Genomic DNA, 15581 nt, shown 5'->3' with positions numbered 1-15581 from the left:
GGACATGATAAAATCAAATGATTACTGAGCTATTAAAAACCGCTGTGATGATTGCCGTTATTTATAAATCAGATTTCGGTTAAGGCTAGATATGAAGAAGTGCTTCCGGCCAGAGCTTCTCAAACTTTAACATTCATACGAATCAGCCAGATATCTTGTAGAAAGGCAGATTCTGACTCAGTAGTTTAGGGTGGGGCTGAAGAGTCTGCATTTCTAACAAGTTCTTAGGTGATGCTAATGCTGCTGATTCTTGGACCACATTTTGAGAACTAAGGTTCTGGACAATCTGATGGCTCTGTGTCAATAAGGAGGCTCCAGAGTAGGGTGTCAATGAGAAGTGTTGGGCACCTGGACAGCAAGAAAAGAGGAAGGCTTGGGCCAAGCGGGTGTGGCAATAGTGGGAGGGGAGATGACCATCCAACAAGTGTGTACACTGCCCCTTTCTTGCTCTACAAAATGAAAGCTTTTATCTCCTGCTTGAAAAAAAAATGTTTCAAGACTCAGCAAGAAAGTGAGAGAAGGGAACAGAGACTGGCTCCTTACCTGTGAAATCATATTCTGACCATCCATGTGGCTTTATGAGGCCAAGTGAGAAGGGTTGTGAAAGACCAGTCTCCTCCCCTTATGGCACCTTCTCAAGAGTCCTCATTTCGGGCTTCCCTGGTGGCGTAGTGGTTGAGAGTCCGCCTGCCGATGTAGGGGACACGCGTTCGTGCCCCGGTCCGGGAAGATCCCACATGCCGCGGAGCGGCTGGGCCCGTGAGCCATGGCTGCTGAGCCTGCGCGTCCGGAGCCTGTGCTCCGCAGCGGGAGAGGTCACAACAGTGAGAGGCCCGCGTACCGCAAAAAAAAAAAAAAAAAAAAAAAAAAAAAAAGAGTCCTCATTTCCTGGCGGAGAGAACTTGGCTACAATCACAGGAGACCTATTCCCCAAGGACTCTGAAGCGTGGAGGAGAATGCTCTGGCATCACTGGCCTCTCAAGCAGTTTTCACCAATGAGCTGCCCCTTTCCCTCTCTCTTTCTGCCCAGTCCTTGACTCTAATTCCTCCCCCTCTGCTCCAAGACTCACAAATACTGAAGATACCAAGATGATTCACCCTGCTCCTGCCCTCTCCCTTATGCCTAGTCAGCCATCAGCCTCCATCATGGCCATCGTACTCTCGGAGGTCATGATGCACTCAATGAGACTGTCCCTTTCCTGAAAATATTGTTTAAGGGTCAGAGTGACTGAATGTATTCACCTACATTTCTGGCCCAGAGGTTACATGAATCTCTCATTTTAGTCCCTGACCTTATCTTTTGAGCTCAAGTTTTCTACAACACACACAGAAAAAGAACAGAATTCAAGGTATGGAGAAAAAACATGGTTATTTTCTGTTGCTCACTCTTCACCAGAGATGCAATGTGTAATTGTTTCCTGACTCCCCTCTTATTACAGTGATGGTCCTGGGCTGGTGCCCCGCAGTGCCAATCAAGAGGCAGTAGGATGATGGAAGTAGGAAGCTGGATGCTGCTGGGCTGCCACTCTCAGGGCAACCACGTGGCACAGCTCCAGGGGCTTAATTAACTTAGATGCAATGTGAAAGGCATCCTCTGGAGTGGTGTGATTCTGCAGCCCTGGAAGGGACTCTTGAGAGAAGATGACCCACAGGAGGAAACTGGGGGGAGGGGGTGTACAGGTGGGCCAAGAAAGGTAAGTGAATTTCAGCTCTCAGGAATTTTTCTCTAGAACATTTCTCTTTAACTCTAATATGGGTATATATACAGTAACAATGATGATTAAAACGTATATTGCCTCAGGAAAGTATTGGTGCCATTCATTGACTGCCAGATCCTCTCCCTGGCTTTGCAACAGAAACACAAACTATTGTCTCTTGTGTAAACTACTGAGCATTCATTTCTAATGCTCATGCTTTACAATAAGGACTATGCATAATACTGAATGTGTCAGTGTATACTATTGGGAGTCTGAATTTCATTTCAACAATAACCTACAGATTTTATTGTAGTTGGTATGTTTCCAATCCTGAATTCAACAAGTATAAAAGGAAAAATTAGTAAAATTATCAACAAGCAATGTATGACAAAGTAAATGGGTCACCTATAACATAATCTATCCAAAGAGAAAAACTAAATGAGTAGTTGTGTTTCAAGAGAAACAAAAGACCGATCATGACTGACACGTGTCATCTTAACGCAAAATAGACAGTGTTAAATGCTTGCAATTTTAAATGCAACGTTAGAAGCCATTGTGCTTAATCCCATTTAATCGTAGCAACAATCCTATAAAATTGGTACACTACTGTCTCCATTTTACCCCTAAACAAAGTAAAGCACAAAGGGGATCAGTAACTCACTGCAGGCCGTGCAACTGGTAAGGGGCAGGACTGGAATTCAAGCCCAGGCAGGCTTGCTGCAGAGCCCAAGATTTTGCCACTAAGATGTACAAAGTCCCTAGAACCAGCAAGCCACATTTGTTCCTCTGTACCTGACACTGGGCTGAGTGTTTTACATATATTATCTAAAGTATTAACATAAATCCGTGGCATATTCAGTTCTACTTCGGCTAGTCTGCAAAAAGAAAGAATGTCAGTAAGCCTAATGCGAGCCCAAAAGAGGAAGAATTCCTTAAAGTTTATCCAGGATTGTTCAGGTGAGGCAGTACTCTGGCCAAATAGTTTGAGCACTTCAAATAACTTAGCCACAGGAGGGGTATTTCAGATCAAGATCATCCAAACAACACCTCCTGTTCTGATACAATAATTACCAGACCTTCTGGTTATACATTATTTCTTAGGTTTTCTTTTTTTCCCCTAGAAGGAGAGAATGGAAGAACCACTGGCATCCTCCACAGCTTTCTCACAGTAAATTAACGAACTGGCATTCTGGTTTATACATCACTGTTTGTGAGTTGGGACACATCAAGCCTGTCTGCTTGACTAAACTATCAAAGCTGAGTTCTTTGATCTTTTATATCAAAGACCACACCAAAGTTCTGTCATTTGGAGAATCCGCTGGTGAAGTAGCAGACCTCCTGGGCTTTCAAGAGGATGTAACTATTTTGTGCCTAACTAAATGTACGTGTGCTCTTTTTTTTTTCATGCATTGTTTCTTCAGTCACACACAATTTTTACAACTAGGGGAAACATATCTCTTGACTATGAATTAGTTGCCGTGAATTCTAAAGTACACAATTCCCTTGCAAGACATTTGGTCCTATCCAAAAAGTCCATAATACATTTGGTCCATAAGACATATGGTCCACACCAAAAGCTCCTTGAAATTTGGTCCAATCCAAAACGTCCATGAGCACATTTGGTCCGTGCCAAATGGTTTCAGACAGAACCAAATATCCAAAAAATTTTGGCACGGACCAAATGTCTGCTAACCATACAATTCAACAAGAAGATGGAAAAAAAAGTAGAAGGGGAGAAATAACCATCGATGAATAACCAGTGGTAGTACTATTTGGGGAGAATGACTTTAAACCAAAATTATTCATGTTCCCAGTAGAAGAAGCTGTATAGAAATATAAACCAAAGTCACACAAAATGAAGGCTACATAAAAGCCGTAGAGAAAGTCAGAGTTCTTTGGTCTATTCCTAATTTCCAGAAGATACGTTTACAAATGGTCAGCCAACTGAGCATCTGAGATCTAATTGTGTCACATCTAACAAACTGGTTTGATGTTCTCCTTTTAGAAAAGCAGATGGAGTCGTCTAAGACTATGAGAAACCCCTGAAGAAAGATGTGACAGTCTGAGGAACAGACTTAAACTAATGTTTAAAAAATAAATGCTTTCGTGAATTAGCAAGGATTTTGCAATCCAGATCTAAATGAGATTTTCATCATTCTGTAAACAATGCCACAGTAATTTTCTGGTTTTCAAGAAGAAAAAAGGACAAGAATTTAAGAAGTTAAATAAAGAGCAATTGATGGGAAGGAGTTCAGCACGAAGGCAACATCAAGGAAAATGGCTTTAGATAGCTTTTCTTCTATTAAAACTGTCTTTAAAATACAGGGCAATGCAGAGAATAATATAATAAACACTTATGCATCTACTACATAGTTTTAATAAACGCTCCTATTTTGTCACACTTGCTTCAAGTCACTTTTGAGAGAAATAAAACCTTATAAATACAGTTGAAGTTCCCTCTATTCCCCTTCCTGCCTCCCCTCTTTATTACAAAACTCATTATTATGAGTTTTGATGTGTACTACATCTATTGCATATATATGCAGTATAAAAATAGATAGTACCCCAAACACCCAGCCTATATTTAAGTAGATAACCAACAAGGACCTACTGTATAGCACAGGGAACTCTGCTCAATATTCTGTAATAACCTAAATGGGAAAAGAATTTGAAAAAGAATAGATACATGTACAACTGAATCACTTTGCTTTACACCCGAAACTAACACAACATTGTAAATCAACTTTACTCCAATATAAAATAAAAATTTTTTTAAATAAAAAAATAGTACCGTATATACAAGTATATATATGAACTATGTGTTGCATTAAAATACAGACTGGAAAAACACCAAACTTGTATATCTCATGTAATTCATATATCTCATGTACTTCCAAAATATATTCTTAAAATTGCTTTTAAACTGAGAAATTTCAGAGTTAGTTGACATGGCTAAAAACCAGTGGCCATTTCTTCTTGGAAAATAAGAAAAGAAACAAAATTTAGAGCAAGGACTTTGTTATAGTGAATTCTGAAAGCTATTTTATAAATTCTGAGAAGATACCAAGAATGAAAAGGGATTTCAAAGGTGGTGATGTGACCAAAAATTCTACAAAGAAGCGCACGTTTTATAAACTTGAAATTAGAAATGTGGCTTCCCTGGTGGCACAGTGGTTGAGAATCCGCCTGCCAACGCAGGGGACACGGGTTCAAGCCCTGGTCCAGGAAGACCCCACATGACGCAGAGCAACTAAGCCCATGCGCCACAACTACTGAGCCTGCACTCTAGAGCCTGTGAGCCACAACTACTGAGCCTGTGTGCTGCAACTACTGAATCTCACGCGCCTAGAGCCCGTGCTCCACAACGAGAAGCCACCACAATAAGAAGCCCACGCACTGCAACGAAGAGTAGCCCCTGCTCGCCGCAATTAGAGAAAGCCCACATGCAGCAACGAAGACCCAACACAGCCAAAAATAAATAAATTAAATAAATATTTTTTTTAAAAAAGAGAAAGAAATGAAACAAGTCCAAAATAGATTTCAAAGGTGAACCCAGGTATTATAAAAGATTATGGTGGCTCATTGAATTCTCTTCCATGCATGCTAAGCTACTCTCTGGGAATAATTTACACAGCTTTGGAAATGACAATAACTCTTCACACCTCTAGGGTACTGTTTAGTTAGTTATTATATGATGTACTAAATTTTCTTAGCACCTAAATTATTCTCACAACATCAGCTATTCCCTGAGATTAAGTTATGGCCTCCATAAACCATACAGTTTTCTGATTACTTAAGTGTTCATGTGACTTTCAAATGTGCTCAACTTATACACAGAAGTCATTTAGGCCACCTAGAAAATCCACCTAAACAAGTGAAATTCACTCTGATGCCACTGTGTCCATATGCTTAAAGACAACAGCATGAAGAAGGTCAACCTGATATATGCAAGCCTATTAAAGAGAGAATCTATTGACTGTACCACCAATCCAAATGGCCATTATGATTGGCAAGCAAAGCCAACTGAATAAAGAATGGTTCACTTACGGCTTTTATGTAGTCAGAGCTTTAGTAAGTTATAAATGCTCTGTAAGTCTGGCTCGTGGTCATTAACAGTCCTGGGATCATTAACAGTCCCCTGATAATTTTATCAAAGAGAGAGGTATCGATTCCAGTATTTCAGCCAACTTCTAACTTACTGAATTATAGCCAACTCTTCCCAAATACCCTCAGATTAAGTGATATATTCCGCGAGGATAACCACCCCGCACTTCTAATGTGCTTCTCCCAACCCACGCCTCTTTGGGAGGCCAAAACCAACTCCTGCTGGCCCAATTCAGTAGCACAGAAGCCTTGATGGCTTCACAGAAGCCTCCTCTCCCATCACATACTCAACAAAGAATGAACCTATTTTAATCCTTTTTTAGCAAGAAATGTGTTTTCAGTCATTCCACTGGCAGGATCAACTGAACATGGCATGGACAGATACTTAATTTACAACCACCTGATTTCTCTACAGACCTTCCCAGGAGCAACAGAGAGAAGACAAAGTGTAAGGAGCAAAGTTGTGAGCTTCGACTCCTGCTGGAAGAAGAGAAAATCATCAGCCTAACTGTTATTCCCCTTGGAAATCAACATTAGCTTTACTGGTTCAGAAATGGAGATCAGAAAACACCAAACAATTACATTATTTTAGCCAATTGAGAAATCTGATCAGTACTTTTTCCCTAAGAACACCTAGGGGAGATCATCTTTAAAGGGGTGTAAACTAACGTGGAGTAAAGTGGTCCAGCAGGTGAGGAAACTGTGGTGTCCCACCAGTCTGCAGGATAACTTGGGATGAGAAACCATGGACTAGGTGATTTTTTTCAAAATCATTATATGTCTTATAATTTTGTCAACAGGAAACTAAATAATAAATAGAGTATTTATTTGTTTGACTTCATTTGAAAACTCAGTTGATTCAATGAGAAAAAAATGAACTACCACGGTTTGGTAAAACATAGGTTTTAATCCCGTATGCATTAACAGGTTAACAGAGTTTTAGTTTTCATACGCTTGTTTTGTATCATGTTTATATAGCTCAAGCTACCTACTCTAGGGCGGGATTCTTCAGTAATAAGGATTAGAGGCATTGTTATTGTGGGAAATAATATAAATGACCACAGCTCAGAAGGCATTAATGCAATTTCTGTGCATATAAACTATAGCATAGTTGGCTGTGAAACATAAATACATCTAGTTAACACATAAGCACATTTTGAGGGTCTAAAAAATCATCTTTTCTCTTTTTAGGCAATACTGACACTCATTAGCACCTTTGAATATAATTTCATGCGATTTAATTTTCTTATTTATAAAACCATTTCCAGGTGTGATTATTGTTCATCCATCACAAGATATATTTTTTAAAATAAAAACTGACAGCATTCACTTCCAAAACTTATATATGCTGGTAGAATGTTCTAATTATACAACAAAGGGATTTTGTTAATGTAATTTTTTTGGTGTTTGGTTATACTCTCTAAAATGTTTGCAAAGTTAAAAAAATTAAACTCCAAAGTCCAGGTACTTTCCATTAACACTATTCACAATTTCTTTGTGGATTATAACTACATAACCCAAGGTGATGTCTGGTAATTCTTTCTCAAGTTCCTTTTCTTATTCTGCATAACCAGAAACCCCAAAGACAGGGAGAAACAGCATCTTCGATATAACTGTGGGCTCACTGTTAGCAGAGCAAACTGTGACAGCAGAGTCTGAAAGAGTTACTTCAGAAGGAGGGTCCTGAAAGTGAGAAAACTCAGGAAACTTTCAGACAGCCTTTATCGATTTGTGAATCCAGACAACAAAAGTACAACAAGCTATCCCCAGTACTAAAGAACTCCAGAAAGGTGTTCCACTTTAGGTTAAGATACAGGTGCAATCATTCATTCATTCAATATTTACTGAATACCTATTAGGTAAGGTACTAGGTAGCAGTGATCCAAGGATGAAAAGGATGGGTCTCTGCTCCAGTCTAGTGGGGGAGACAGATGTACAAGGGATTTGCCTGTGGTGGTTAAGATTGGGTGTGGTAGATGAGCTCATCCTGGGAATGATGGGTATTCCGGGTAACAGTCAGGCCTGCTCTGTAGGAATATCCATGTTAAAGAACAATCAAGAGCAAAAGACACTAGCCTCTGGGCTCCTCTTGCGACTGAGAGTCAGAGTCTGCCGGCAGAGACCCTGTAGTCTCTGGCTTAGAAATTCTCCCCCTTGCGTTATGAGACCATGAGTTCCTAGAGGACACCCCCAAACAAAGGGGCCTGGTGGGCCCTTCTGCCTACTGCATTGTTTATTTATCCTTTCTCATAATTAAACCTTTTTCTAATCCTACAAGGTAATAATATTTGCAAATGGAGAACACCTGGCTATCCAACATGATGAATTTTCCAGGCTTCTGGGGAAAGAGCTGTTCAAGCCAAAAGAAATCTAACATGTCCCTAGAAAGGAATCCAAGCCCTTCACAATATGAATACACAGGCGCAAGGGTTAAATGTATAATGTATATTCAGCACAGAGAAAGCATGAATATTGTGTGTGTGTGCATGTGTGTGTGTAACCATAGAATTCTAAGCTTGTAGGTTGTGCTTTACATCTATATCATATGTTATCCAGATACCAGTTGTATATTATAAGCTGCATATGCAATACCATATGGACACCATAAAATATCACATGTGGTGTCAGGATCATTTTACATTTAGTGCATGATTAAAATGTCATATTATATACCTATCTTTTCTGTGTGTACATGGATTTGTCTCACAAATTGCTTTTATTATCAAATTCAGATATCAATCAAAGTCGAAGTCTCTTTATTGAGATTTAATAAAAAGCAATATGGAAACGCGAATACAGTTTCGTTTTTTTCCCTAGATTTTTCTGCCATGCAGCATTTAACACTGGTGCAGCTGTCAATACCCATTCATCTGCTATCGGGCAGCTTTTTCCTTTCACTCACTGTGACATTTTTAAAGTGGCAAAAAAAAAAAGCTTAAAACAGCATATTTGTCACTTTTTTCTTTCTAGTGACCTTTTAAGCACTAGGAAAAATTACCCTATATGTACTAAACGCTTTAATCATTCCACATACATTTCACAATAGTGCTTTCTATAGGGGTATCCTTTAATTAAGTTTAAGAAATTTACATTGTACTTACTGCTGTTCATTTAATTATTCAAAAATTTAAACATAAGAAAACCTCATAGCTCTTAGCTATGGCAACCGTGTGATGCAACCGTAATCTATATTAAGAATCACTTTTCATAAGGAGAATTTCAGAAATAACTTGTACATACCCTCAGCTTCCAGCCTTTAAGTCCTGATAAATTGCTACATGAAGTACTTTTCTTCAGTATTTAAGAAATTTAACAATTTAAATTTAAATCTAGTGAAGAAAAACAAACTGTCTTCATGTTTCCATATTGCTTTTTATTAAATTTAATAAAAATTAAGAAATTTAAAAATTAAGAAATTTAAGGAAAAAGATATGTGGATGGTGAGACATCACAGTGAACATTTGGAGGAGGAAGATGTTAAGACTGAGTCTCAACCCTATTTTGGATCAGCTGTGAGACCTTGAGGGAGTCACTGTGTATCTCTGATGGCACCTGGTATCTCATCGTGCGCACAGTAAGATACTGATAGCCACTTCTCTCCATCACAATGTGATTGTGGGAACCAAATTAGCAAGTATCTGTGAATATGCCCTGAAATCTATAAAAAATGAAGAGTAACATGACTTTTAGTTCAAAAGAGATATTCTCTGTTTTAGAAGTGGAGAAATTTAAAATTCTTGTAACACACCAGAAAGAAGTCAAAGGTTTAAAACAAGCTAAAATATCGACATTGGCAGTACATTATTTTAAAGTTAGTATCCTTTCTAAAAGCAGAAACAGGGCTTCCCTGGTGGCGCAGTGGTTGAGAGTCCGCCTGCCGATGCAGGGGACACGGGTTCGTGCCCCGGTCCGGGAGGATCCCACATGCCGCGGAGCGGTTGGGCCTGTGAGCCATGGCTACTGAGCCTGCGCATCCGGAGCCTGTGCTCCACAACGGGAGAGGCCACAACAGTGAGAGGCCCGCGCAAAAAAAAAAAAAAAAAAAACAGAAATACTGCTGTACCTGCTATATAATGGCATTAAAAACTGCAAAGAGTAATAATGCTGGATTGCCCATTTAGTCTCATTTTTATTCTTTTCACTTTTACTATGATTGGCGTGTCTTTAGAGTGAACAGGTCTCACCGACATAGAAAACAAACTTATGGTTACCAAAGGGGAAAGGTGGGGAGGGATAAATTAGGAGTTTGGGATTAACATAAACACACAACTATATATAAAATAGATAACCAACAATGACCTACTATATAACACAGGGAACTATAACCAACGCTTTGTAATGACCTACAAGGGAAAAGAATCTGAAAAAATTAGATATATACATATATGTATAACTGAATCACTCTGGTGAAACACAACACCGCAAATCAATTATACTTCAATTAAAAAAAAAAAAAGGAAGTGAACAGGTCTTTCTCCTACCTCGCTACTCTGAGACCCTGATAATCCAAAGTGAATGGGCTGAGCACCCTAGGACAGAGTATCTACGTCACCACTTAGCAGTCAGTCACCAAGAGTAACCTAGCTTCTCAAAGCGTGTCTCTGCAAAAGAGAACATAATACCGATCCCAGAAGGTTCTTTGGAGTCATAAATAATGTATATTCAGGGTCTGATATACGATAAGCTCTGCAGAAATGGTATTTATCACTGTTTTTCTGGCAAGAAATCTCTTAACCGCACTTGGCTCTATCGGTAACGTGGAGGACTTACTGATTTTGAAGTTCAGCAAGAATCCAGCCAGGGTTCTAGAACGTTGCTGTGGTAGCGCTCCGGCGCCACGTGAGGACCAAGGAGAAGGAGGAGAAGCAGTAAAGGCGGCAGGGGCTGAGGCGGGAGCGGGGGTGGGCACGGACCCGGGGCTGAGGCGCGGACCCGGGGCGGAGGCCCGCCCCCTCTTCCTTCCGCCTCAGTGGCCGCGCCCAGGGCGGAAGTGGCCTCAGTGCTACGCGGCGATCATGGCGAGCGCAGCCGCGGCAGAAGCACCGTGGCGTCATCTGTCCCGTCAGTTTAGCATCCCCCAAGGAATCTGACCGCCTACTTACACAGAAACTAATTGGCACTCAAGTCCTTTGGGGGTTTTGGGAGAGGAAGAGAACCGCAGCGCAGGATTTTCATTTGGGGAAAATTAAATAACCTGGTAAGAGTTTTTACGTTTGGATCTTATGGATGAGGAGTACCTACGAAAGGTACCGATACTGATGCGTTGTGTGTTGCCCCAAGACATGATGATCGAAGCGACTTTTTCACCTCATTCTATGATAAGTTGAAATTACAGTGAGAAGTAAAAGATGTAAGAGCTGTCGAAGAGGCATTTGTAATAAGTTATCAAGCTGTGTTTTCATGGGATAGAGATTGATATTTTGTTTGCCAGATGAGCACTGCAGACTATTCCAGAAGACTTGGACTTAAGAGATGACAGTCTGCTTAAAACTTTAGATGCAAGATACATAAGAAATCTTAACGTTGCAGGGTAACTGATGAAATTTTACATCTAGTACTAAACATTGACAACTTCAGGTTAAGCCTGAGATCTATTGAACTGTGGGCTAAATGCCACATCTATTCCAATATATTAGGTTTCCTCTGTGGTGTTTCCTGGGCTATGCTAGTAGCAAGAACTTGCCAGCTTTGTCCAAATGCAATAGCATCAACTCCTGTACATAAATTTTTCTTGGTATTTTCTAAATGGGAATGGCAAAAGCCAGTCCTATTGAAACAACCTGAAGAATGCCATCTTAATTTGCCTGTATGGGACCCAAGGGTTAGTGTATTATTTTTTCCCCTAGAAATTCACACTGTGCAATAACAAATAAAAATCATCTGCAGGGCTTCCCTGGTGGCGCAGTGGTTGGGAGTCTGCCTGCCAATGCAGGGGACACGGGTTCGAGCCCTGGTCCGGGAGGATCCCACATGCAGTGGAGCAACTAAGTCTGTGCGCCACAACTACTGAGCCTGCACTCTAGAGCCTGTGTGCCACAACTACTGAAGCCCGTGTGCCTAGAGCCGGTGCTCCGCAACAGGAGAAGCACCACAGTGAGAAGCCTGCGCACTGCAGCAAAGAGTAGCCCCCACTCACCGCAACTAGAGAAATCCGCGTGCAGCAACGAAGACCCAACACAGCCAAAAATATACATAAATAAATAAATAAATAATTTTTTTAAAAAATCATCTGCAAAAACTTCAGGGAGACTTCCCATTCTGTTACCTATGAGTGGACATTACACTTTCTTTCAGTCTCAACTATAATTGTCCTCTGAAGTGAGAAGTGTAATTATGTACCCTGTGAACTACATTTAATTGTACATAATTTGTAATATCAAGGTCACTAACTTTTTAATTCAGTCTATACAGAACTACCTTGTAAGTAAAAGTTGCGTGGGCATTTGTGCTTAAAAAATCATGATAAAAAGATACTTTAAAAAAAAAAAATCCAGCCAGGAATCAAGATGCAGTTCTCGGATTCCCCTGGTGGCGCAATGGTTAAGAATCCGCCTGCCAAAGCAGGGGACATGGGTTTGCACCCTGGGCCAGGAAGAGCCCATATTCCGCGGAGCAACTAAGCCTGTGCACCACAACTACTGAGCCCACGTGCCACAACTACTGAAGCCTGCATGCCTAGAGCCCATGCTCCGCAACAAGAGAAGCCACCGCAATGAGAAGCCGTGCACCTCAACGAAGAGTGGCCCCCGCTCGCCACAGCTAGAGAAAGCCCACACACAGCAATGAAGACCCAACACAGCCACAAATAAAAATTAATTAATTAATTTTTTTAAAAAAAGATGCAGTTCCTCCCATCCTTCAAGTAGTCCTCTTGAAGGCCTCCTCATTGGCTTTGTCATCCTGGTAAAGCAAGGGCTGGGAAGGACAGCCCTCCCCTCAAGGCCAAGGGTCACTGTTAGTTTGCAACCTCAGGAATTTGGTTGGTTACCTGGGTGAAATTTAAAATTGGCCCCCCTACCCAGAGGAGAGACCAATGAAACAGGCAGACCACTCCAGATTGGTAGGTGGCAGGTGTAATCAGGGAGATTACTTAGGAGGCTTGTCTTGGGACCACAAGATGAGCAGGTCTCTGCACCTGCTGGCAGGAATCTTAAAAATGTATATAGAGGCCTTAATTATGTTCAGTCATGTATGTACCATCCAGATGGTCTCAACAATATCTTACCCTTCAAGGCTGTGTCCTTGAAATAGCTCCTAGTGTGGAAATGGTGGGTGAAATGTACATTCCAAAGACAGGGGAGAGGGCTGGGAGCCTCCAATTGCCCGCATCCAACTGGCAGGTCAACCTTGACAATGGTGACGTCTTTATTCCCTCGCCATCATCTTATATGGACAGGGAAGTGGGACAGTGGGCTGGCGTCACGCCTGGTAGTAATCGGACTGTTCTAATAGAGTTCACTAAACATCATTAAGAAAGGGGAGTACTAGGGTCACTTGAAGCCATCATGTCAGGGAGGTTTGGAACAGGAAATTGGGCTGGGTCTTAAAGGATGAATGAAATTTGCCAGGCTGGCAGGACTGAGGAGAAAGATTTCCTAACGAATACAACAGTGTGTCCAAATCGCAGAGAAATGAAATGGCGTGATGGTTCACTGTGCCAAAGTCTGATTTGAGAGCAGACGGAGATCAACAGAGACTGTCTCATGGCACCATCCTGAGAAGTCTAGGTTTTATCCTCTCTTCTGCAGGGACCCAGTGAAATGTTCAGTAGGGAAGCAACTTTCCCAGATTTGTGTTTTAGAAAGATCATTTAACATTTGTGTAGAGAATGGGTTGGCGGGAGTGGGGTAGGGAGAGTGCACAATGAGAGGTTAATTGGTAGACTTTGGAATGGTCTAGACAGGAAATAGTGTGTGCCTGAACTAAAGCAGTACCGGTGTAGTGGGAGAAGAGGACAAGTAGGAAATGGAATCAACAGAACATAGTGAATGAATCTAAGGAGTGGGAAGGAGAGAGGAGCTGAGTTCCCTAGTTTCCTGACTAGGGTGCTGGACTGGACAGTGGACAGAGTAAACATAATGAAATGATATGTTTTTCAAGGTGGAAATGCTCAAACGCGAATACATGAGAAAACATAATGAAGTAGTCCTGTGTTTGCACTTATCTACAACAAATGTTAAGATTTAAAACACACTTTTGTTTCTATTTGACATCTTGAAATAAAGGCTAAACAATTCTATTCCTATATACTTTAAATCACTTTGAGTGTGTAATAACTACAAACACTAGGCCATCTTCTGGGCAATGATACGCTGTTCCAAACTGGGAGATAACTCGGTAATATTATGTCATGCTTGATAATGTTCTCACCAAAATGTGACATAATTTCCCTTCCACTTACATCGTAGTTGCATTCTTAGAAAATTCTGTATATGTTTACATGGTAAAAATTTACTGTATGTTCATAGGTAAAATGGTGTTACATTCCAGGCTTAGAAAGTTGTAAACAGCGTTTTTCACTTACATGGGTGCCTATTGGGAACATCTGAAGTTGTACAGAATACAGGACCATTCTTTTTGTGAGACTGTCCTGGTATTACAAAATCTTGAGTGTCTCTGCCTCTCCATATGCTATGGTGACACTTAAGCCACTGAAGCACCTAAATCATTGGGACAATTCAAAATATTCCCAACAAATTTCCTAAACATTCCCCAGGGGGTGCATCACTCTGACCCCACTGAGAACTAGTACGCTTGGGGAATGTTCCAGAGAGAACCCCACAGCATCTTCTTTCTCAGCATCTGTGGGCACCATTTCAGCCCAGAAATTAAAAATCAACTACCTTTAAAGGGAACTTTGATCCTGATAATTGAGAAATTTTCGTAGGTTTGACTCAAACTGTACAAGACACACTCATGTTTAATCAGAAAGTATGAGAAGGAAAAAACCAATATCTTATCCATTCTTTAGTTTTTAGAAGAAGTCTCATTTCTGTCTCTGAGTGTTGGTGGGACCTTAGGCAATTCATGAACTGTAACAAGACCTGCTAGTCCAGAGGGAGAGTTAGGGGCGAGATATGGAGAATGACCCTGGCTTTACTTTATGGCTGCCCTTGCCCACTGGTTTGTTTAATCCAGCGGCGTTTTGGAGTCAGCTTGCGCTGGCTTTTGAGAGCCAATCTAAACTTTGTGGAATTTGTGAGCTGGTTGACAATATATTAGAAACTTGAAATTGACCATGACGATAGTATTTAAATCATGGAAATCGGAAGACACTACAAATCAGTCCTCTCCCCACCGCCCGGAGCCAGTGGTTAAGCATTTACCAGCACCGCACTGGTTGAAGTTCTCCTCTATCCTATAGGAAAGGGAAAGGTTGTCCCTGAGAAGGCATTATACAAAAGCCCATTCTCTACATCCCAGCTGGTCTCACAGGCTGCTCGTTATAACTTTAGTGCTTGGTGATAATGCTTATGTGTTAGTTGTGGACACCTCAGTGCTGTTTCTCTGAAGCATCTGTACAAGGGTCTGTGCTGAGCACCGATATAAGCAGCTAAAATGACTCGCCCCAAACAGACACCTTTGGGAGATGCTAGCACTTCAATCTGGCAAAGAGTGCATTCCAGCCCTCCCCTAATCCTCTTACAGCAGCTAAGTTTTACTCAAAGCTTCAGCTTGGGTATAAAAGCAGACTCACTCCTTCACTCAATCGGCTGCCCCTGCAAGACCAAGCTTGGGGAAAAGCCACAATTGCCTCCAAAGCAACTTGAAAAGGGCAAA

At 41.1% G+C, this 15581-nt stretch overlaps 1 pseudogene; it reads left to right on the top strand.

The window, feature by feature from the left end:
- The first annotated feature begins 1641 nt into the window (after positions 1 to 1641).
- LOC112391728 (poly(A) polymerase type 3-like) lies at positions 1642 to 13988 on the top strand (annotated as a pseudogene).
- The last annotated feature ends 1593 nt before the right edge of the window (positions 13989 to 15581 follow it).

This window comes from Neophocaena asiaeorientalis, unplaced genomic scaffold (genome assembly GCF_003031525.2).
Source record: "Neophocaena asiaeorientalis asiaeorientalis breed wild unplaced genomic scaffold, Neophocaena_asiaeorientalis_V1.1 scaffold150, whole genome shotgun sequence".
NCBI lineage: Eukaryota > Metazoa > Chordata > Mammalia > Artiodactyla > Phocoenidae > Neophocaena > Neophocaena asiaeorientalis.
This window is presented reverse-complemented; position numbering and strand designations above follow the sequence as displayed.